This window comes from Bombina bombina, chromosome 3, assembly GCF_027579735.1.
Source record: "Bombina bombina isolate aBomBom1 chromosome 3, aBomBom1.pri, whole genome shotgun sequence".
Taxonomy (NCBI): Eukaryota; Metazoa; Chordata; class Amphibia; order Anura; family Bombinatoridae; genus Bombina; species Bombina bombina.
The window spans coordinates 723,241,772-723,268,189 of NC_069501.1; positions in this window are offsets into that span (position 1 = coordinate 723,241,772).

Below are 26,418 nucleotides of genomic sequence, written 5' to 3' on the forward strand. Positions count from 1 at the left end.
CAATAAAATAGCGTTGTACCTTCTATGTTGTGTACTGCATCTCATGACAGGGTGTCAGAAGTACTGGCCTGCGCTTCTGTTTCCTGATTAATGACGATGTCGAAGTTTACCCCACCTGAGCCTTTTTATTTCTCTCAGCCTGCAGCTTGGCCCACATGGCGTCAGCGGTTTCAGCGCTTCAGGATTGCTTCCAAGCTGGACAAGGAGTTTGGTGCAGTACAAGTTAATTCTCTTTTATACTCTATGGGGAAAGATGTGGAGCCAGTGTTCAATGCCTTTACTTTCCAAGAAGGGGAAGAATTTGACTTTGAAATAGTTATGAATAAAGTCAGTGCCCACTTTGTACCCAAAAGAAATTTTATTCATGAGAGGGCTTGTTTTAACAAACGTGCCCAGTGTGTGGGAGAATCTGTGGAGTCATTTGTGCGCAGCCTGTATGAACTAGCTGAATTCTGTGAGTTTGATGTTGCTAAAGAGAAACAAATCACAGACAGAATAGTCATAGGAATTACAGATGCTGAAGTCTCACTGAAGCTACAGTTGGACGCTGAATTGACGTTAGATGGGGCTATTAGGATAGCCCGCCAGAGTGAACTGGTGAAAAAGCAAAGTGCTGATCTGAGGTCTGAGAGTATTGTGGATGAAGTGCAGCAGTTCAGGAGAGCTGCTAGTGAAAGGCACAGTGTGAGCTGTAGACCAAAGGCAACAGATAGGCCCAGAAGCGGATGGGCGCAGCATGCTCGCTGCATGCGGTGTAACCGTACCCATGACCAGAGTGTCGTATGCCCTGCTAAAGATAACATTTGTAGAAAATGTAACCGAATGGGCCATCGGATGCTTGTGGATAGTGACCAGGAGGGTCAAGAAGTGTCCTTTGTTGGGTCTGTTGTTGAACAGTCTGGTTCAGATGAAGATTGGCAGGTTACTCTTACTGTAATGGGATCCAAAGTTGCCTTTAAGATTGACACAGGAGCAGACATCACTGTTATATCCCTTGTAGCATTCATAAAACTGCCTCGACAGCCTCAGCTGGTGAAAGTGACAATGTGGGTACATGTGATTAGAGGTCAGTGTGTTAACAACCTATTCAGCAGAAAAGCAGCCTGTGGTTTGGGCCTTTTCGCCAGAGTGAATGAGATTTCAGAAGACATGTTCGGTGAATTTGGCCTCCTGAATTGCAACCCAGTCCGAATATCACTTAAAGGTGACGCAGTCCCATACAGCATTCCTCATAGAATTCTGTTCCCGCTCATGCCTCAAGTGGAGAAGGAACTTCTGCTTATGGAGAATATGGGAGTCATCAAAGAGGTTGTTGAAGCAACTGACTGGTGTGCCCCTATTGTGCCTGTTGCGAAGAAAAAAGGGAAAGTACGCATCTGTGTAGACTTGAAAAGGCTTAATGAGGCAGTAAAGAGAGAGAGATATGTGCTGCTGACACTTGAAGACATAGCTCCGAAATTGGCTGGGGTGAAGTTCTCTACACTGGATGCTTCCAGCGACTTTTGGCATATACCTCTAGATCCAAAGTGCCGCAAACTGACTGCCTTCATTACACCGGTAGGTCGGTTTTGCTTCTGCAGACTCCCCTTTGGGATATCCTCTGCTCCTGAAAACTTTTAAAGAGAGATGAGTTCTCTCCTAAGAGACCATGAGGGCACGGCAGTCGTCATGGACGACATCTTGGTGTATGGGTCTACATTGGAAGAACATGATCAGCGATTGAGCTGTGTGCTGCAGACCATTAGAGAGTCCAGGCTGAAATTAAATAAGGAGAAATGCCATTTTAGGAAAGCTGAGTTATGTTACTTTGGGCATATCATCAATGGGGATGGCATCAAGCCGGACCCCGATAAAATCCATGCTATTGAACAGATGAAAAGTCCTTCTGATGTACATGAGCTGAGACAAATATCGGGCCTTGTAAATTATGTGGGCAGGTTCCTTCCAGATTTATCCACAATACTACACCCTATCACAGAGTTGCTAAAGAAAGATGTTGCCTGGGTCTGGGGACCTTCACATGAAGAATCCTTTGTGCAGGTCAAGTCCCTGCTGGGGACTGCCCCAGTGTTGGGGTTCTATGACCCTTCTAAAAAGACTGTGGTTAGTGCTGATGCGAGCAGTTATGGGTTAGGAGCCGCCCTCCTGCAGTTGAATGAGAACAAACTACAGCCCATCGCCTACTGTTCCTGTACACTGACGGCTGCTGAGTCGAAATACTCCCAAATTGAGAAAGAGTGCCTGGCTGCAGTTTGGGCCTGTGAGCGCTTCCAGCGCCTAGTGGGTTTAGAGAAATTTAGTCTGAAAACTGATCATAAACCGCTAGCCCCTCTAATCAACTCCTATGATATTGACAAAACACCCCTAAGATGCCAGAGACTTCTGATAAGGCTGCTCAGGTTCAACGTTCAGGCAGTGCATGTGACAGGGAAACAACTGGTAGTGGCAGATACACTTTCCAGGCTCCCGCTGGCTGCTCCTGAAGAATCTTCAACGGAATCAGATGTGAAAGTCTATGTAGGTTCAGTTCTGGCCTCCAAATCCATTTCTTCAGGAAAGCTAGAACAAATAAGAAAGGAGACATATTTAGATACAGACCTTCAAGAGGTTATTAAGTACATAAAAGAAGGTTGGCCCGAGAGCCGGGCAGCCTGGATGTCTCTAAGTTCTTACCAGTCAGAAAGGTCGCAGCTCACGGAGCTGGATGGGTTGGTGCTGTTCCAGGACCGCATTGTTATTCCTGTTAGCATGCAGCAGGAGATGTTAAGCAGGATTCATGATGGCCACTTGGGCATTACAAAGTGCAGAGAAAGGGCAGCTACGGCAGTATGGTGGCCTGGGATCAGTTCCTACATTGCAAGCCATGTGTCAAAATGTGCCTTTTGCCGGGAACGCCTGCAGACCCGTGGCAGAAAATAGCTGCTGATTTGTGCCAACCACACGGGAAAAAGTACCTAGTCGTGATTGACTACTTTTCCTGATATTTTTAGATTGCACCCTTAAATGAGATCACAAGTCAAGACGTTATCACTCGTCTCAAGAGCTTGTTCGCCCGGTGAGGCATACCAATGGAGTTAGTGAGTGATAACGGAATACAGTTTGCTTCCACGGAGTTTAGTTCTTTCAGCAGTGAATATGATTTTGTCCATTCCACGTCAAGTCCACATTACCCGCAGGCCAATAGAATGGCTGAAAGGACAGTTCAAACAACAAAGTTCATTTTGAAGCAATCTGAGCCATACCTAGCCCTCTTGTCCTATAGGGCGACTCCCATTCAAGCCACAGGTTTTAGCCCAGCACAGCTGATGTTAGCGTCAGATTCGCACCACCTTACCCTCTGTGGGTGTCTTCCAGCCAACTAACTCTATTCCTCGGGACGAGGTCCTTAGGAGGGATGAAGAGGCAAAAAGGGGCTATCGATTCTTCTACGACAGGAGACACTCTGTGAGGCCCTTGCAGGAGCTGAATGCGGAGCAAAGTGGCAGAATTGAACTGGATGATGAGAAGAAATGGAAGACGCCTGCTACGGTAATTGGACGTCCTTATGTAGTCCTTACTGATGGAGGGACAGTCACACGTTGAAATCGAAAACATCTTCAGCCTGTACCTGAGAGTTTGGAACTGGATGCCTCAGTACCACCGCCGGGGCAGAATAATCCCATGGTCACTGTGGACTAGGGTAGTCTACCCCGATGTTCAAGTCAGGATGTAATTCATGTTGCTTATACAGATATTCTCTTTAACTTGTTATTTGTTGTATACTAAACAAAACTATTTTTGTATGCCTCTTGTATACCTTGTTATTTGATGTATTAAAATTTAAAAAAAAATGTATGCTTTGTCCTTTGAAAAGGGGGAAGATGTGATGAGAGTGGGAAGTGACGTCACCGGATGGGAGCATGGTTTAGGTCCGTTATTGTTTATGATGCAGTTACCAAGTTAGATGTGTTGTGCAAGCTGTATACTTCTATGCTCTGCAATAAAATAGATTGTACCTTCTATGCTGTGTCCTGCATCTCATGACAGAGCCAGTAAATAAAACTCCCCCAGTAGCGATTTGATAGCACTGAAGGCCAGGAGCAAATTGATCACTGGATCAAATCCAGACGCAGTGCCTGAAAGTGTGTCCACACAGCTAAGCTGCTTTTTTAAAATTAGTCTAAACAATTGGTTGAGGCATCTGATCTAAAGTCTTGTATGGACATGTGGCTGAGAGGAATGCATTTCAAGGATTCTGATTTGAGGTCTGATGTGGACATGTACCTGATGCAAATACTATAGCGCAATGGGGTGTGGTGTGGCCTGTTTCTGAGAGACACTGCAAGGTCAGGAGTCTAATCTGAGTTCTGATATTGACATGCAGTTGACAAAGAAGCTTTAGGGTTATAGGGTCTAATCTAAGATCTAAGTACACACACATGTATACACATTTACATTCACAGCCATAAACACACACATACACAAACACTTAAAGACTTGTACATATAAACATACACATATATACACAAAAACAGTTACCACCGTGGACAGCCAAATACAGTCACTCAAATTGTTAACATCTAGGCTTAGATTGTCCTGTCTATAGATTGACAACCAGTATGCAGTGTTTTCTACGAGAAGGAGTGAGTTATGTGTTTCTGGGTATAGTTATATTCAAACGTTTATAGTCCTTGTAAATGCTGAAGCTATTAATTATATGTTGCTAAAGTACTGTTCCTTTGGTGTGTGTTTATATAGAAGTATATATTTTTGTTTCAATTTAAAAATTGTTTGTGTCCCTTCAATTTAAACAAACATTTTACACTCTTGTACGCCTTGTGGAAATTGAATTGACTGTCAACTGAGAACAAAAAAAAAAAAAACTGAAAGAAAGTAGTAGAATTACATTTATTAAAGTATCAATTGTGCAAACTTAAACCTACAGCTGCCAACATTCATAATATACTGGCAATAATCCTTGTTACCGAATATAAAAATGGATACAAAACATGAACAACTTGGAAAAATTACCCATATCTGGTTGCCTTTTATAAGAAGAAACCTTATTTGTCTAAAATACATTAGGTTTCATGTAAACCTGTCCTAGCTGAAACTATAATTCAGAAAATTGTTGGTTTTATAGTAGCAGTAAGCTAAATTATTTGTTCAAAAATGAAACACTCAAGTAGATAAATAGACTTGCAGACCTTTCCTGGAAAAACATATGAGAACAATAATGTGTAAAAAAATACTATTTGAAAATTATTTCCTGTGTGAAGTCTCTTAGTATATGATTCTGACATGGACATCCGTCACGCTCTGAGTAGATGTGGTTATTTGCCATCAAATTATCTAAGCTACATTGCTTTTTAGATTAGCTTTCTTCATATCAGACAAAACTTCAAGTTTCCTAGCAAATAATACTACAGAATGATTTATTTTGGCAAGTAATTACATTTTTTTCATAACAGCCATTGTCTCTTGAGGCTACTCTGGTTACAGTTGGTAGAAATATAACTGGAGTGTAAAGATACACAAATACTCATCTTGTAAATATTCAAATTATTATTTTAAATTTGATTATAATTAACTATAACCCCTAAACCTTCAATAACAAAAATGGGTTTAGTTTCTTTGGTAACACAAATATCACAGATTTTTTTTTCATTCAGACTTTTGTTATATTGAAAAAGATAAGAGTAACTTAAAAATGTTTTTATTTAAGCAATGGTTTTTCATTACTGAAGTATTTCAGAATTATTATTATGTTTTAGTAAATTGTGTTGGAAAATAATAGATATGAGATAAAACTTTGCCAGGTCGGGGGGCGGAGCCTAGCCACGGAGCTGAATGGTTGCACACTGATAGTACTCTTATGCCCGGTGGCTTAAAAACAAGGCTGACAAAGCATGTAACTGTTTAAGGCTGCGTAAATTAATTGATTAATGTGAGGGAGCAGCAAAGGCTTTGGACAGAAGAGACACAGGGAGTTTGGTGAACACCCGTTACAGGTCTGACACAGAGCGGAACGCACCTTCCATGAAATCGCTGAGAAAGGCCGGCAAAGAAAGCGTCATCCGGATCATCAGATCACACAGCTAAACACAACGTGCGGGAATCAGGACCACACATTCATCTGGAGCCGAACACCGCATCTGAAAATCGGAGGCCCTGCAGAGCCATCACACGTGGGGGACATCTTTCACCCTATACCGCACAACACAATACAAGAAGCAGTGACGGATGCAGACCATAGTGCAGAACTGCAGGTTAGTGGACAATAGCCCACATTTGAACAACAGGGGCCCTCCGGATAAACAACTAGCACCCAAAACCACAGAAAGCCTAGGGGATTAGTAACTTTAAGAGTAGGAGAGGAGTGACGCACCTACTTAAATAAGGGCTGAGCCCTGACACGGACATAATAAAACAAGTTAAGAGAAGCTGGCAATACTGCTGACCTATCCACTAATATACCTATAGCAAATGTTTTATACATCAGGCACAAATACATATATCCTTCTAACAATACACCACAAGGCAGGATAGGCCTGAAACATACACCTAATCCCCAGCTTTTGCTCCAAACTGTTAGGGGCTTCTTTCTACCCCACACAACAGGGCATCTGCACCAGATATGCCAAATAAGAAACTCCAGAAGATGGAGAAAAGCTCAGCTACTAAAAATATGGGACATTACTTAAAAGCCAGTGAACCGCAACCGTCCACATCACCCAATATTGCGGATGATAGGCAGCAAACCATAACGGCCCAGGTATATACCCCTGAACAGCTACCCACTGATTACGTTACTAAAGCTGACCTGGGCCTATTGTCGTCTAAAGAAGATATAAAAGTGGCCATGCATAAAAGTAAGAGCTCTGTACAAAGATCTCCACAGAGATGTTTCTTCACTCAAAGATAAAGTTACCTTAATAGAGTAACACAATTCCTCCACAGCAACTAACATAACCCAGTTAACAACTAAAATAACCTCACAAGACAACATCATCCACTCGCTCAATGAAACAATTGAGGATCTGGACAATCGTAGTCGCCGGAACAACTTACGGGTAAGGGGGGTGCCAGAAACAGTCTCACCAGCTGCTATAATGGGATACCTACAAGACCTTTTCCGGAGAGTCAGAGGTACACCTAATACGCCTGACATCCCCAAAGAGGGAGCCCACAGGGCCCTATGGGCCAGACCCCCCCAAAGGCCCCACCCCGAGATATCATCCTAAAGCTGTTCAATTTCCCTGATAAGGAAGATATATTGAGGAATGCCAGAGGAAAGAAACCAATCTGACATGCAGGTATTGCCATACAAATCTTAAGTGATATCAGCCCCATGACCCTGCAAAAATGAAGGTCCTTGTCACATATCACAACTGTGTTGCAGGCCAATAAGATCCCATACAGATGGGGCTTCCCCGTCTCAATCATAGCCTCCAGGGACAACAAAATGGCTACCTATAGAACAGAAGAAGATATAGCTCAATTCTGCTCACAGCTTTCTATAGAGGTGCACCACCTATGACATCATAGTCATGCCCACCTGCACGAAGCACAGACCACAGCGCAAAATGGCTTTTTTTTAAAAAGTCACTAAGACACTCCTTGATCATGCAAAGGTCGCAGTATAAATGGGAGGGGACTGCAACATACCAATAAACCATGCACTAGACACATTTAGTTTTACATCTAGTGTCCCCAAAAAAGTATTAAAGACTCAAATCTTCACTTGCAGACCTTAATCTTCATGATGTATGGAGGACCCTACACCCAACTGATAGGGACTACACCTTTTTTTTCAATGTCTTTCACAAATATTCCCGTATAGACTATTGGTTCACAGACTCCATTAGCCTTCCTACTATGTATTCCTGCGACATAGGCGCTATTACCTGGACGGATCACGCACCAGTAATATGTAATATCATTTGGCCCGAAACCCCCTTATCTGAATTCATATGGAGGCTAGATGACCAATTGCTGCTCGACCCCTTGGTGGCAACTGCTGTACGTTCCACATTAACAGAATCGTTTTCTTTTAACACTAAGACAGATACCTCCAGAGCCACCAACTGGGAAGCGCACAAATGTGTCGTGAGAGGAGAACGCATAAAACAAAAATAAAAAAAAATAATCGAGAAGCGAAGACAATATGAAAATGCGCATTCCAAAATATCCCACTTAGAAAGCAAACATAAAACAAACCCGCACGACGCAGAAATCTCGCAAAATCTACAGCCAGCCAAGGGAAATCTTAAAGACCTTCTAGTTGCTGAGTCACAAAGGCAGGCTCTGTACCTGAAGCAAATATATTATGACCAAGGAAACAAATCTGGCAAGCTCCTCACCAGGTCTATAAAACGTAAAAAATACAAAACATTTATACACACTTTGACCAATCCCGACGGCACAATAACAAGAGACAGCAAGGGAATAGCTAACGTATTTTGCCAATATTATAGCACCCTTTATAACATTGACTCCGCAGACCTCCCGTCGGATACCCCTGCATACACGTCGAGTAAGGGATAGCTCATTGCAGAATACCTGTCGGACATTCCACTTAACAGTCTCACATCAGAAGACTCAAGCTCCCTCTATGAACCTCCTGCAATGGAGGAAATCGAGCAGGCAATAAAAGACCTTCCCTCAAGCAAAAGCCCAAGCCCAGGCCCAGATGCGCTAACACCTAAATATTATAAAATTTATAAAACAATTCTTCTCCCCCACTTGCAAGATCTGTTCAATAAACTCATCACCAAAAAAACTCGCACATAACGGTTTTACCAAAACCGGCAAAGTCGCCCGATAACCCAGGAAATTTCAGGCCCATTTCACTCCTAAATACTGATATAAAGATCCTAGCAAAATCATTAGCAACCAGATTAAATAAATTTCTTACGAACTTCATATCCACTGACCAGCTGGGCTGAGAGACTAGGGATAACACCCTTAGTGTCCATCAGATTATTAGCTATGCTAAACATCATTCCATACCGCTCACACTGTTCTCGTCGGATGCCAAAAAGGCGTTCGACAGAGTCGACTGGTATTTTCTCAGAGAGGTCATGATTAAGATGAATTTCGGGGCCCCCTTTTTACACATGGTCTTCTCATTATATTCTAACCCTAACACCAAAGTTAAGACCAATGGCACCCTATCAGAACCATTCTACTTCTCCAATGGCACTCGCTAGGGTTGCCCTCTATCACCACTGCTATTTATCCTCGCAATCGTGCCATTAGCCTTTAAAATACAACAAAATCACAATATCACAGGCGTCACGATAGGTAACAGAGAACACAAAATGATCATGTAGGCTGATGATATTCCTTTTGGTATCACTAATACGGAATATACACTACCAAACATATTGAAGGAATTGGACACATACGGGCAGGTATCTAACTTTAATCTTAATATAACAAAATCAGAACTTCTTAACATATCAGCGACTCCTTATGTCATTACCCAATTAGAAAAAAAACATCATATACACATAGCAAAGAAGAGGCTGAAATACCTGGGGATATACCTTACAACGAATAATAATGGCCTCTACACATTTAACCACTTAGAACTTAAAATGAAATATTGAGAGACCTGCAATCTTGGAAAAACAAACCATTATCTTGGCTTGGCAAAATAGGTATAATAAAAATGAATATATTACCGGAGACTTCTGGCTGGAGGCGGGGCAGACAGGTAGCTGCAGGTAGCAATCTCTGCTCCACATCTCTAATGCGAGTTTGTACACCGCCAGCCTTTTGCAGCGCCCTTGGCCGTGTGTGGCTTGGGTATTTGGACCATTGGTCCGGCAAATGTCGTCTCTCTATACAGCCGGTTTGTGCATAGTGGCTAATGCACGGCATACGAACAGATATTTGGACTGCTAATTACCTGGTCTCACATGGTGAAGCTGAATTGCCTGGTTTCAGCAGCCGAAGAGCTAAACCTACAACGGTCCCGACAGGGCAGAGGTGTGCTTTCAGGGGGTGAGCCTGAGGGGCTGTTTCTATGGAGCTGAGCCCTGTGCAGAGGCAAGTGTACATCTTGATAACAGCTGCTTAGACTATCCAACATACAGCACTATTTGGTGAGCTAAATCCATAATTGGTCCCGGTGGTTCCAGGGGAACTGAATTTGTATTTGCCCGCCATTGCAACAACGTGTGCACAGAAACTGCACTTGCCAGCCGGGGACCACTTATAGCGTCTCAAGAGTCAACGCGGCATACCTTAAGAGGCAGCAAGAAAAGCCCAGTACCTGAATCTTGCCCTTTGATATCGGGCGATACACTGTGCCATTGGAGTAATTGGCGAACGACCACACAAAGCTGCACGGAACAGCCCTTAACATTGGAGAGCCGTTTGCTCTGTACAGCCGGTTTCTGGAGATCACCCTGTAAATGCTGGGAGGTATGCAGACGAGCTGGTCCACGAAAACCTGATTCCTGCTATCTGACCGTCGCAGCACTGGTGGAGCAGTGGTCACCTGTTTGAAGTTTGAGAAGCTTGTGTCCTCATTGACGCAGGTTTGGCTGCCTTGTACATCGTGTCTGGTCCTACAGCACGGGCTTGCGAGTGTGGGCCGTGCGGAGACGGAGATAGTATTGGTCTGCGGGAGTCTGTAGGTTTTTTTTCTGGTTGCCCCCTGTTGGAGTTGAGGTGAGCGAATTATTAATCAGGAGATATATAAAGACTGAGAGCTACGATCCTGCATTATATCACCAGTCGGGTGATTCCCGGTACTGTTTTCCTATTTTTCTACTTGTGCTTTTCTCCCTTAACTGTGATTTGCTCATGACTCCATAAGTAAGCTGGGAAGCCGGTGGGCTTAATATTATATATACAGCCTAGTTTTCAGGGGGGGGTTCACCCCGCGCAATTGATGCACCTAATATGAATGGAGAAGTTTATATGGCACTTGGCTTTTTTTACATGACTCTGTTTCCTTATCAAGACAAGCCACATAGCTTGTAACTATCTTCCTGGATTGTATCCAGATTTTTTGTTGTGCCTCTTTTTTTTCTCAACAGCAATAATTCTGAAACTATTGCTACTATATTTCATTTTTTGTTTTTGTTTTTCTCAATGGTATTTAAGCTATAAAAGTTTCTAAGTAGCGATTTTGGCCTTATATATAATAAGTGAGGATGAGTGACAAAATGTGTACCTTATTTATTTAAAATCTTTTGTTTTAATGATTATCATCTGTTCCATTAAAACCTACAGGTAAATTTTGAAAGCTTTACTGAAAGTTCTAAGATAGAGATCAGGTGATCTGGATGTAACATGTGATACCACGACCATGCAGATCATTATATTCATTATGTCTGTATTGTTCTTTCTAGATCTACCGTTAAATTATTTGTATCTGAGTTATCCTAAATTGTAGATCTTATCGAGCATTCATGCAGTTTATCATTATTTCAACATTTCCTGTGTGATATTTACTGCAGATTTATTTGTAATCCACCATTAGGGGTACTGTATTTGAGATAATAACCCTTCTATAATAATATTATTTGCCCACTAGTAGTGAGAATTCAACTGTTAATACATAAGATACTAAGAACTAATTTATAAACTGTCGAGGAGGGTTGTGACTATACTGTTTGAATAATACTTGCATGGATTTATAAAGTCTTTCTTCATTTGTGTTAGTATAATAGACACTTAATTCTTGTCAATTGACATTAACTTTCACTTTTATACTCACTGTTTGTTTAAATCTCTATTCACCAGTGTTACTACATTATGCAGCTACATGCTATTATGATTTAATAATTTATATATACATATTCTGTTGAGGAATTCTTGTTTGAATCTGATAATTGCAATTGGACACTTATAATTAGATTTGGCACATATAGTTCACACAACTTTTTTTCTATTTTTATTACACAAGGAAATTTTACACGCCACAATATAAGGAACATTAAGACTTTATAAATACAGATTACAATTGCAGCTGGCATATGGATAAATATATGCTCAATAAGAGCTCTTCTCCAAAAATGCCTCCTAAACACAAAGAGAAAAAAGGGAATACGCGGAATCCTGATTCCAGTATAGACGTACCCCCAGACAAAGGAATAGTTAATCCTATGAACATAAATATGGCAGACTTTGCAACGGAAGTTACAAAACTGCTAGCCCCTCAATTTGAATCTATCAAAGTTGAGATCAGGCAAGAGATATGTAACCTAACTACTGAAGTTAGACAATTTGCCACGAGACTAGATGAGGCTGAGAACAGAATATCTGACTTAGAAGACCAGCATAACAAATATGAACCTTTATTCATGTCGCATAGTAAAACCATTGCAGCATTACAAACAAAAATTGAGGATCTTGAGGATCGCTCAAGACGGAATAATTTAAAAATTATAGGGCTACCAGAACTCCCTGAATTCCAAGATCTCATGACCTTCGTTACTATTACCCTTCCCCAGGCACTACAAATACCTTTGCCAGTTCCCCCTTTTTTGGTGGAACGGGCATACAGAATTGGATACCGAAGAGAAAATCGGGGAAGCGTGAAACCAAGATCAATTATTTTTAGATTTGTTAATTTTCAAGACAAGTTGATATATCTTAAACACTATAGGAAACTAAAGACCTTGTTAGTGGGAACACACAAATTGTTAACTAAGAGAAGGGAAATTACGGTCGACTATTAAATGCTAATTATAAAATAAAAATGGTCTATCCTGCCAAATTAATAATGCTAAATGATGGTACTTCTCACATTCTAAATAACCCTGTGGAAGCAGAAATATATTGCCGAGAAGTAGGAATAGAATAGATAATATAGGTAGTTAAGTCCCCATTTACACTTCTATAAGTATGGGTTATTGTATGCCTATTGCTATGTTAACTGTTTTGTTTTTTCCCCCCTCTCCTCCTGTCTCTATCCCAATTGATGGCTTACCTTATATTTTAACTCCTCCGATATTCTATACTTGAATCAGATTGATGGATTCGAGCCTTAATGTAATTTCATGGAACGTAGGAGGGGTTACATCCCCAATAAAAAGAAAATCCATAATAAAATACCTAGGGAAATTTAAGCCCGACATTGTCCTGCTCCAAGAGCTACATTTAAAAGCTCCGGAAATTGCTAAATTAAAAACAAATTGGGTAGGTGAGGTTATTGCCACCCCCCAAGATAGTAGGAAAAGAGGAGTTGCAAATTTTATTACATAAAAGTGTGACATACCAAATAGTTGACAAAGAATTGGATCCAAATGGGCGATTTCTAATTATAGAAATTATAATCAATAAAATTAAATACACACTATGTAATATCTATGGCCCTAATCAAGTAGATCGAGAATTATGGGGTAACTTGGCGGTAAAACTACATAAATATATAGGTTCAATTTTGATAATAGCCGGAGATTTTAATTTCTTAGCTGACCCTAATATAGACAACTCTAATATAAAAGATATTAAATCTAGAGACAGGAAAACCCGAATCTTCCAAAAATTCTGTTCACAACTGGGACTTATTGATATCTGGCGGGTCCAGAATCCTGACTTACGTGCATATACCTGTTTATCGAAAGCACATCAATCACTCTCCAGAATCTACTATTTCTGTATCTCTGATTCTCTGTTGAGATTGAATTGACTAGCTAAAATTGAAGATATTGTAATATCTGATCATGCCGCTATTACATTGAGCTGCAAATCAGACTTGAAAGGTAACATTAGTAATAATATATATTTCCCCAAACATCTAAGTAATAACATTAATTTCCAAAATTGGCTTAGCATCAAATGGCTGGAATTCTATTATAATAATATAAATTATTTGGGGAAAATAGAGGTGTTCTGGGAGGCGGCCAAAGCAGTTATACGTGGGGAGATAAAAGCCTATATGGTCCAGCAGAAGAAAAAATTTACTCGGATTGAACTACAACTAGCTAACCAAGTCAAAAACGCATGCAGAGCGTACATAGCCGATTCCACTAAAACTAGATGGGATATATATGTGAAGGCCAAATCAAGTAGAGACATCCATTTAAAACAGAAAAGTATGCAAGAAACATTCAGATTGAAAGCCCTCTATGGAGGATGCGTTGGTAGATCGGCTAAGTTTCTTGCTCGAATTATGAAACCTGGCTCTAGAAATTCTATTGTGGCTATTAAAAAGGGCACAAAAAGGCATACTAAGCAGGAGGACATTGAGAATGTATTTTTTTAATTCTTTAATGACCTTTATAAAGCAGAACCCTATAACATTATTAATCAAAACAAACTTTTGGGACAAGATTCATGTTCCTAAGTTACCACCTGAAATAATTTTGTCTATTAATGCCCCTATCACAGATGAGGACATTGTATCTGCTATTAAAATGGCAAAAGCTAACAAAGCTGCTGGGCCAGATGCCCTCCCAGTAGAATTTTATCATATTTTTCAAACCCAGATAACCCCAATCTTAAATAAACTATTTAACCAATATTTTTCTGGGACATCTGAATGCTCCCCCTATTTTGCGGCGGCAAACATCTCTTTAATCCTCAAAAAGGACAAAGATCCTAAATCTCCTAGCTCTTACAGGCCAATTTCGGTTCTCAATACCGACTATAAATTATTGATGGCGATCCTGGACAGTCGATTAAAGCCACATATAGGAGACATAATCCATGAAAATCAATCGGGATTCATGCCCGGCCGGAATCCGGCCAAGAACACCAGGATACTTCTAACACTCTTAGAATATTTGTGGAATAAACAGGCAGCCCACAAATCATTTGATGAAGCCATCTTAACGGTCGATGCCGAGAAGGCTTTTGATCGGATTAGTTGGGACCACATGTTTTTTTCTTTGGAACAGTTTGGTTTAATTGGGCATTTCCATAATTGTATTCGCACTATATATAGTAAGCCTTCTTCAGCTATTATTATTAATAATAAGATTTCTCAACGATTCACATTACAAAGAGGGACCCGACAAGGTTGCCCTCTATCACCATTGTTATTTAATATTTGCCTAGAACCCCTAGCTATATTGCTTTGACAGGAACTAGAGGGCATCTTAGTAGCAGATAGCAAACTGGTTCTGCTTCTATATGCAGAAGATCTCCTTCTATTTTTGTCCAATTTTCAAATTACATTGCCAAAATTACAGGAGATAATTGGCCAGTTTGGATTAATTTCAGGTTACAAGATTAATATACTCAAATCAAAATTGATGTGGCTACATAGAAGCTCTATAGCCAGAATTATACATCCCTTCATGGAGGTAGATCAAATTACCTATTTAGGGCTTAGACTTTCCAAAAACCCTAACAATTGGTATAGCCTTAATTATACCTAATGTTTAGATTTGTGTAGGGAAAAATTAGCGGAATGGGTTTCTTTACCCATCTCCCTATCAGCATGCACTGTCCTAATTAAGACTATTCTTTTCCCTAAATTATTCTATATTTTTCAAAATATGCCACTTCCCATTCAGAAGGCAGATGTATATAAATATAATAAAGCTTGTTCCAGATTTTTATGGAAGGGACTTAAACCTCGGATTGCGATTCGTCGTCTTATGAACTCAAAACTGTCGGCTGGATTGGTGCTCCCTAATATACAAATGTACAATTTAGTTGCTTTAGCCAGATTCGCCATAGATTGGATTCCCATAAAAATGAAGTAATTTGTTCTTTCTCTGTTATCCAAATTAGTGGCCCCATTCCATCTAAAGTCGATTTTACACTGTCCCTTTTTTTCGCTAAAATGTTTAAGAATGTTATAACGGCTTGGCAAAAACTATGTTCAGAACTAGGTTATTCTCCATATATTTCCCATTTTCTTCCTATCTGTGGTAACCCCATCTTTAGTCCGGGGCGCACAAATATGACTTTTACAAAATGGGCGTCCAAGTGTCTAAATTACATGTATCAAGTACAGGGAACGGATGGTCATGCTATAACTTATGCAGAATTGGCTAATATATTTGATCTTCCTCCTCGTGAATTTTACACTCATCTCCAGGTGAGGCATTTTTTATCTGAGCTATTACAAAAATATGGCTTAGATTGGACTTTGGGTGAACTTCATAATAGAATATCTAGCTCTGCAGCTGGTATATATACAATTTCTCCTCTCTATTTAATGTTAAATCAAAAAACATCTTCTATACAGGTCAATGATATTGTGGTAAAATGGTCAAATAAAATACCTAATATTAATGACCAGATTATAATAGACAATTTCAAAATAATTACACAATCATGGGTTCTAACATCTTGGCGAGAATCACAGATACAGATTAGTTTTATGACCTATCTTACACCAGATATCATGTCAAAATGGTATAAAACCTCACTGCCCTGCTCTAGGTGTAGTCTAATGCGGGCAGATCTAATGCATTGTTTTTGGGAATGTCCAAAAAAATTTCAGTTCTGGCAAAAGATAATTTTTTGGATGAATAACATTTTACATTTAGATTACTATTTTAAACCTAGTGAAATTTTTTTTAGTGAAATATCATGGAGTTGTGAAGAATTTCAGTCTTATAAACACTATTATATTGATAGGCCGGAATCTTATTCTCAAAAAATGGAAAGCTAGGGAATCCCCTAAGATTTCGCATTTTAAAAATGCGTTCATTAATCAATATATGGTAGAACAGTTAAACTTGATATATCCTCTGGAGACGCATCTTCCTGCATTTTTCAGGAAATGGGAAGTTTTTATTCTTTCCCTACCAATTTCATCTCAAAAAAACCTGATAAAACCGATACTTAAGTCATCCTTCGTAAAAACCAATATATATGCTGGTCATTTTCCGCAATACTGGTTAGAGTGAAAGAAAAGGGGAACCTTAAAGACGGGGTGAGCCGGAGGGGTGGGGACAGGATGGAGTGGGTGTTTTCTCCCTTTTTTTTTTTTTCTTTTTTTTCTCTCTTTGTTTGTTTGTGTGTTTTCGTTTAGTTTGTGTTGTATGGTTGATTATGTCTAAAAATGTCTAAAATCCAATAATATGATTACATGAGAAGTAATTATTGCTGTATTAATTTAGTGATATAAAGTCTTACACTTTGGTATTAAGTTAATCTGAAGGGATATACATCATTTTGTTAGATAGGACATGAAATTGTATTTTGATGTTCAACAATTTTCCTTCTGTATTTTATATAAGAATTTTTATTTGTTTGCTAAGATTGGAAACCTTTTGCACTGTTTTACATGTATTGTATTATTGTTTATAAATAAAAAAATAAAATAAAAAAAAAATGAATATATTACCACGAATATTATACCTTCTCCAGGCCCTTCCTATCCCACTGCCTCCTTCTTATCTAACACAACTTCAAAATATAATAGATAACTACATGTGGCAGGGAAAAAAGAGCAGAAACAGAAGGCAAACTATGTATCTCCCCAAACACAGAGGGGTCTGGGGTTACCAAATCTCGCTTTATATAGAAAAGCGATAATGTTGCAGCACATTGTAGATTGGAGCCATAGCTCCTCGCAGAAAGCTTGGGTCCAATTAGATGGCCAAATCTTTTCCAAAGGCAACATTGGCATGGCTAGAACCACACTATAGACCACCCATACTGACACATTATCCAATTACGCTAGAAACAGTAAAAAAATGGGATAAAACTGTCTCCACCATAAATAATATCTCTACGCCCTACTCGCCACTTCTTCCACTAAGAGAGCATCCCGAAATCCCCATGTCACATACAAAAACAGCAAATAGACTCCCATACAGATTGAGAGATGGATTGTTACACATCGCTCTAGACCAGGGCAAAATTGTATCATTAGAAACATTACAGCAATGGGATGAGATCCTCTTTGCATCTTGGCTCACACGAACACAGATAATACATTTTATCACTACGCACAAACATAAGAGTAGGATGATCAGAGACCTCACTCCCTTTGAGTATCTGTGTGTGCAGCAGACCCCACTGAGACACACTATATCACTTCTTTATAAACAACTGTTGGTGAGCGACAATCAACTGCTACCTGCATACGCACAAACATGGGATAGAGAAACAGGTTCAGACCCTAACCCCGCCGCATGGAAGAAATCCTTCCATACAGCTATTAAAGCCTCTTCATCCGCAAGCACCCAAGAAATGCATTTTAAATTTATTAGCAGATGGTACCTCACCCCCACCAGACTACACCAAATTAACCCACAAATCACAGATCTCTGCTGGAGGGGATGTGGCCATAGGGGCTCGATGCTCCACATATGGTGGACATGCCCAGCGGTTGTCAAACATCTGGAAACAGGTATTTGCTGCCATATCAGAAATTATTAAAGTAGAACTTGCATTTAAGATCCAAGTCCTTATGTAACAGGATCTCCCCAAAACTCAAAATAAAATTGCAAATTCCCTACTGTTATTGATGATAAACAGCGAAAAAAACTCATTCCAAAACATTGGAAATCTGTAAAAACCCAAACTCTAAAAGATTGGCGCTCGCAGATGACTGAATTCCTTACCCTGGAACGTTACCATTTTATGAAAACTGACAGACTTGAGGTACACCACCTTATGTTAGAGCTCTGGAAACAACATGTCCCCCCAATATGATTGTATAACTCAATCTATTAATAGAAAGATTGACCGCACCGGATAAATTCCTCAACCAGACCCATACGTTACTCCCCTTCCTATATGAAGACCTTCCCCAAATACCCCCCCTTTTTTTTCTTCCTCCTCTATGCCCCCCACCATCTAGTGTCTTCCCCTTCTTCTCAAGATGTGCCTTCCTGTCTTTTTTCTAACCTAGATAAATCAAAGCTTATACGCTTATACTCTCTCTACAGACTCCTACTCTTTATGTGGCCATCACTTTCTCTTGTATACTAAATAATAACTTCATCTGAAAATTTGTTCTATATACAGATTTTTAAATGTTTCTGATCAAAATTTGTATTGCATTAACCAAAGTTAATTGGACTCTGCAATTCTGCATCTGAACGAAGAAGGAACCGAGTTTCTTCATGTTAAAATGATTGTCATACACGATATAGGACTGGAATATACAACATACATTCTCTATGGATTGAACTTTTAGAGGAAACAGTCCTCTCCTTCCCTGTTTTCCAGAGGTTTTTGACAAGATTATTTTACTCTGAGTCATTGTGTTTTAAAATGTATTATGTTGTAATATTGAAATCTACCAATAAAATCTTTAAAAAAAAAAAAAAAAAAAACTTTGGCATTATTGAGTTTTTCCAGAACTAATTAAACAATTCACTAAAAATTGAAAAATATTTCCACATCTTTTTAGTATTATGCAGCTAAGGCCTAGATTACAAGTGGAGCGATATTGTTAGCGCAAGGAGCGTAAACACGATTGCCAGGCTGCGGTATTCTTTACGCTCAAATCCATATTACAGGTGGAGTGCTATCAAAATTACTGCAGATTCCTTTGCGTGAAGTCGCGGTAATTTACTCTCCCCATATATTCTATGGGGAGTGTAAAACTCTAATAAGCACTTGTATTACAAGTTGAAAGTAAATGCGATTGTGCAATCGCATTTACCAATAGAACTCTTTACGCAACTTTAAAGGTTGTGTAAAGAGTTTGTCCAGATGAAACAGTTACACTAAACTAATCACACCTAAACCGCCACCCCCCCTCTTAACCCCTAAACCACCATCCCCCAAATTGCAAAGTACCTAAATAAACTATTAACCCCTAAACCACCATCCCCTCACATGGCAAAGTAACTAAATATTAACCCCTAAACTACCTTTCCCCCCACATGGCAAAGTACCTAAATAAACTATTAACCCCTAAACCACCATCCCCCACATCACAAAGTAAAAAACTAGCATCTAAACCCCTTAATCTAACACCCCTTAACTTAACCCAAATTAAATTACCCTAAAATTTACAAAAACAATTCTAACTAAACAGAAAATAAAAAACTAACCTGTAAAATTAAATAAGCCAGAACTTACCTTTAAAAAAAAAACTACCATTACAAAAAAAAAACTAACATTGCCAAAAAAACATCATAAACATTACCAAAAATAAAAAATCTAACATTGCAGAAAATGAAAAAGTAATTACCTCCCAAAAATAACTCCTATTCTAATACCCCAAAATAAAAAAGACCTATTCTAAAACGATACTACAAATAGCCTTTAAAAAGGGCCTTTTGTAGGGCATTACCCTAAAGCGATCAAGCTCTTTTTTTTATAAAAAATACATTAACCCCTCTAATATTAACTCCCCCCCCCCAAAAAAAAATAACTATGTAAAAAACCCTAAACTACAAATTGCCCTGATTCAGCTCTTTTGCTGCCCAGTAAAAAAAAAACAATACATCTTTAAAAACATATGCTGATGGGCATAATAAAGAAACCCTCCATCCGCTCCTACTGGAGCAGTAACCCCATCTGCTCTACCCCCATTTTCTCTCAGTGTATGTAGAGGAAGAGGTATGGAATGATTCTACATTCATGCACTTCAGCAACAACAGCCTGTGCCTCCCTAGGGAGCATCCCCAGTTTGACAGTCTGTATAAAATCTGCCCCCTGATTAACCACTTTTCTGCAAGGTTTGCAGAGGCTTATACACCTGGAAGGAATATATGCGTGGATAAATCCCTGATTAAGTATAAGGGAAGGCTGGGATTCAAGCAGTATATTCCTTCCAAGCACTCCAGGTATGGAGTAAAGGTGTATAAGCTCCGTGAGAGCGAGTCTGGGTATACTCAGGCCTTCTGGGTGTGCGAGGGAAAGGATATCCACCTTGACCCTCCAGATTGGGACCTGATATTACCCCTGATGAATAAAGGATACCACTTGTATCTGGACAATTTCTATTTTTTTCTTTTACTGTGCCAGTTCTAAAATTGGTGTATGGTGTTGTATTTTACCAAAACCCTCTCAAACCTATGCATGGGGGCATGGGTGTACTCAGGGGGTCTTGCAGAAAACAACCTGGAGTGTTTTCTTACAACAATCTCTCCTAAATCATAGTCAAAAAGCAATGTGTGTGTAAAAATGAAAATTGAAAAATTACCACCATACACTTTCTTCAATTTTTTTTGCTAAAACGGTTGTATCAAAGCACTCCATATACAATACCTTGGGGTGTCAATGTTTCAAATATATACACTTTTATGGCAATATATAAAACTGGGGTATGCAATAGGCCCCAAACTAAAGATAGGCATATCAGAACAGTTGCATCAAAGGCATCCAAACACTCCATATATAATACATTGGGGTGTCAACTTTTCAAATATATGCACATTCATGGCAAGCAAATAAATTGAGGTATGTAAAAAGGCCCCCAAAAAGAACATAGGCAAAGAAGATATGTTAAATGTGAAAATAAAATCACAAACACATGTCAGAAGTTTGGCATTGCACCCCCCAAACAAGCCAACAAACTTATGCATACGTGGTATCACTATACTCAGGAGATGTTGTTGAACAACACATATTGAGGTGTTTTTTGTCAGTAACACATAATATGACCTGAGAATCCATGCCTAAAATACGTTTGTTGAAAAATAACACAGAAAAATGATTACCCAGGCATTTGACAAAGACTGGTAGTTGAATTAGTGCATGGAAGGTGTTAAAATACCAGCTTTTCAAATACCCTAGAGTGCTTACTTTTCAAAAATATATGGTTTGAGGGGGGTAAATTACATTGGCCGACTTAAAAAATGTTCCAAATAGGACATGGATGCATGATGACAGATGTAAAAAACTGGAATGCGCCCCTAAAAATAAGGCCTTTTAGTCCCCTGAGAACCTGACAAACCTATTCATGGGTGTATCACTGTACTCAGGAGATGTTTTTGAACACATATTGAGGTGTTTTTTGGCAGTAACACATAACATGAACTGAGAATGCATGCCTAAAGTACAATGTGTGTGAAAAATAACAAAATATTACTACCCAAAAGATTGGCAAAGACTGGTGGCTGAATTAGTGCATGGAAAGTTTTAAAATACCAGCTTTTCAAATACCCTACGGTGTCTACTTTTCAAAAATATATGGTTAGATGGGGTAAATTACATTTGCCGGCTTCAAAAATGTCCCAAATAGGACATGGGTGCATGAGGACAGATGTGAAAATTCCAAGTTGGAAAACTTGAATGTGCCCCTAACAATAAGGCATTTTAGCCCCCAGAGAACCCAACACACCTATACATGGGTGTTATCACTGTACTCAGGAGATGTTACTGAACACATATTGAGGTGTTCTCTGGCAGTAACCCTTACATTTCTCAGTACATGCATTCTTAAATTGCTATGTGTCAAAAAATCACCACTTTTTTTTTCCAATCATTGACATAGTTTGGTGGTAACATTTTTGCATGAAAAAAGTCAAAATACCCCAAGTTTAATACTTTAGCTTGCCTTCTTTTAAAAAATATATACCTGTGAAGGGTTATTCAGGGATTCCTGACAGATATCATGGTTACAATGTAACTGTTGCTAATTTTGAAAACAAAAATGGTTTGGAAATAGCAAAGTGCTACTTGTACTTATTGCCCTATAACTTGCAAAAAAAAGCAAAGAACATGTAAACATTGGTTATTTCTAAACTCAGGACAAAATTTAGAAACTATTTAGCATGGGTGTTTTTTTGGTGGTTGTAGATGTGTAACAGATTTTAGGGGTCAAAGTTAGAAAAACTTAAAGAAAAAAGAAAAAAAAAGTATAGTAAATTATGATATGATGAAAATAATGTTATCTTTAAAAAGTCTATTTAATGGCGAGAAAAAACATAATTTATGCTTACCAGATAAATTCCTTTACTTCCGGATAGGGAGAGTCCACGGCTTCATTACTTACTATTGGGAAATACAACACCTGGCCACCAGGAAGAGGCAAAGACACTCCAGCCAAAGGCTTAAATATCCCTCCCACTTCCTCATTACCCTAGTCATTCTGCTGGGGGAACAAGGAAAATTCGGAGAAACATTAGGGTATAAATGGTGCCAGAAGAATAAAATAAATAATAGGGGACCGCCCATAGACAAGAAAATATGTGTGGGGGCCGTGGACTCTCCCTATCCATAAGGTAAGCATAAATTATGTTTTCCTTCATAAGATAGGGAGAGTCCATGGCTTCATTCCTTACTGTTGGGAAAACTATACCCAAGCTCCAGAGGACACTGAATGAATAACGGGAGGGAACAAAAAGGAAGAGGCGGGCCCTATTCTGAGGGCACCAAAGCCTGTAAAACTTTTCTCCTGAAAACTGCTTCAGCCGAAGCAAAAACATCAAACTTGTAAAATTTTGAAAAAGTATAAGGAGGACCAGGTAGCCGCCTTACAAATCTGATCCATAGAGGCCTCATTCTTAAAGGCCCAAGAGGAAGCCACTGCTCTAGTGGAATGAGCCGTTATCCTTTCAGGAGGATGATACCCCGCTGTATCGTATGCTAAATGGATGACAATCCTTAACCAAATAGATAGGGAAGTCGATGTAGCCTTCTGCCCCTTACGCTTCCCCAAATAGACAACAAACAAAGAGGAAGATTAGCTAAACTCCTTAGTAGCCTGAAGATAGAACTTCAAGGTGCAAACCACATCCAAATTGTGAAGTAAGCGTTCCTTCGATGAAGAAGGATTAGGACACAAGGAAGGAACTACAATCTCCTGATTAATGTTGCGATCTGACACAACCTTAGGAAGAAAACCTAATTTAGTACATAAAACTGCCTCATCTGCATGAAAAATCCGATAAGGGGGCTCACATTGCAAAGCAGAGATCTCAGAAACTCTGCGCGCAGAGGCAATAGCCAATAAAAAGAGAACCTTCTAAGATAATTTAATTTAATGTCAACGGAATGCAGAGGCTCAAACGGAACCTGTTGCAAAACCCGTAGAACAAGATTTAGGCTCCAAGGAGGAGCCCCAGATCTAAACACAGGTCTGATCCTATTTAGAGCCTTAACAAAGGACTGCACTTTTGGAAGCTCAGCCAGTCTCTTGTGCAATAAAACCGACAGGGCCGAAATCTGTCCCCTCAGGGAACAAGCAGAAAGGCCCTTCTTCAGCCCATCCTAGAGAAAAGATAAGATCCTGGCAAACCTTAACTCTGTGCCAGGAAAAAACACGCTCTTCACATCAGAATAAGTAGGTCCTCCACACCTTGTGGTAGATACACAGAGTAACTGGTTTACGAGCTTGAATAAGAGTATCAATGACACTCTCAGAGAAACCTCTCTTGGCTAAAACTAAGCGTTCAATCTCCACGCAGTCAGCCTCAGAGAATCTAGATTTTGATGAACAAATGGACCTTGAATCAGCAGGTCTCTGCAACAAGGTAACTTCCACGGAGGAGATGAGGACATCCCAACTAGATCCACGAACCACGTCCTTCGTGGCCACAATGCAGCAATCAGGATTACTGATACCCGCTCCTGCTTGATGCGGGCCACCACTCGAGGAAGAAGCGGTAATGGAGGAAAATGATATAGGAATTTGAACCTCCAGGGCACTGCTAGTGCATCTATTAGATCCACCTGGGCATCCCTCAAACTCTACCCGTACCTGGGTAGCTTGGTATTGAGACAGGTCGCCATGAGATCTATCTCAAGTGTGCCCCACTTGCTGCATGTCTCTTCAAAAACTTGGAATGAAGAGACCATTCCCCTGGATGGAAGGATTGCCTGCTGACAAAATCCGCCTCCCAGTTGTCCGCACCCGGAATGTGGATCGCTGACAGCGAACAGCTGTGGGCCTCCGCCCATTTCAGAATCTGAGATACTTCCTTCATCGCCAAGGAACTTCTTGTTCCCCCCTGATGGTTGATGTAAGCCACAGAGGTTATATTGTCTGGTTGGAATCTGATAAACTAGGACAAACACATAAGTGGCCAAGCCTTCAAGGCCTTGAAGATTGCCTGTAGTTCCAAAATATTGATCGGGAGGGAGGAGGACTCCTGAGTCCACAACCCCTGTGCCTTCCTGGCACCCCAAACCGATCCCCATCCGGATAGGCTTGCGTCCATAGCCACAATCTTCCAGGATGGTCTTAAGAAGCATGTCCCTCGGGACAGATGATCTGGACAGAGCCACCAAGAGAGCGATTCTCTTGACCGGCTGTCTAATACAATCTGTTGAGACAGATCTGAATGATCGCTGTTCCACTGCCTCAGCATGCACAGTTGTAAAGGTCTGAGACGGAACCTGGCAAAAGGAATGATGTTCATGCAGGACACCATGAGACCAATCACCTCTATACACTGAGCCACAGAGGGACTCAAGGAGGTCCGGAGGGCAAGACATGCCGAAGTTAACTTGCAACGTCTCTGGTCTGTTAGAAATATCCTCATGGATATGGAGTCTATTATAGTACCCAGGAATTCCCCCCTGGTACTTGGGATAAGAGAACTCTTTTTTAAGTTTATCTTCCATCCATGTGATCAAAGAAGACTAAGAAGGGACTCTGAGAATTCTTCCACAAGATGAAAGGATGGTGCTTGCACCAGATTATCGTCCAAGTATGGGGCTACTGCAATACCCTGAGTTCTGGCAATGGCTAGAGGAGCCCCCAGAACCTTCGTAAAGCAGTAGCTAGGCCAAATGGAAGGGCAATGAACTGGAAGTGTTGGTCCAGGAATGCAAACCTCAGGAACTGAAAGTGTTCCCTATGGATTGGAGCATGAAGGTAAGCGTCATTCAGATCTATAGTGGTCATAAACTAGCCTTCCTGAATTAAAGGAAGGATGGATCTTATCGTCTCCATCTTGAAGGAAGAGACACTGAGAAATTTGTTTGAGCACTTTAGGTCCAGAATTGGGCGGAAAGTTCCCTCCTTCTTTGGGACCACGAAAAAGGTTTGAATAAAACCCCAAACCTATTTTTGCGATAGGCACTGGGACAACAACTAAGGAGGATAGATCCTGAACACACCCTAGAAAGGCATCCCTCTTTTCTGGTCTGGTAGACAGATTTGAGAGAAGGAATCTGCCCCTTTGGCGGCTGAGATTTGAAGCCTATCTTGTATCCCTGAGATACCACCTCCAGGACCCAAGGATCCTGTACGTCCTTGAACCAGGCATCTGAAAAAAGAGACAGTTTGCCCCCTACATGATCCGATCTCGGATCAGGGCCCGCCCCTTCATGCCGATTTGTTTTCGGTGGGCTTCTTATTCTGCTTGCATTAATTCCAGGACTGAGCTGGCTTCCAAGTACTCTTGGGTTGCTCAGGCTTGGAGAAGGATTGTTGTCATTGGGATTTGTCCGAACAAAAGGAACAAAAGTTAGAAGATTGTCATCCCTTAGACTTAGTTCTTATCTTGCGGTAGGAAGTCACCCTTGCCTCCGGTAACCATAGAAATAATGGAGTCCAGGCATGGACCAAATAAAATCTTTCCCTTGAAGGGAAGAGAAAGGAGTCTGGACTTAGAAGTCATATCCGCAGACCAACACTTCAACCAGAGTGCCCGG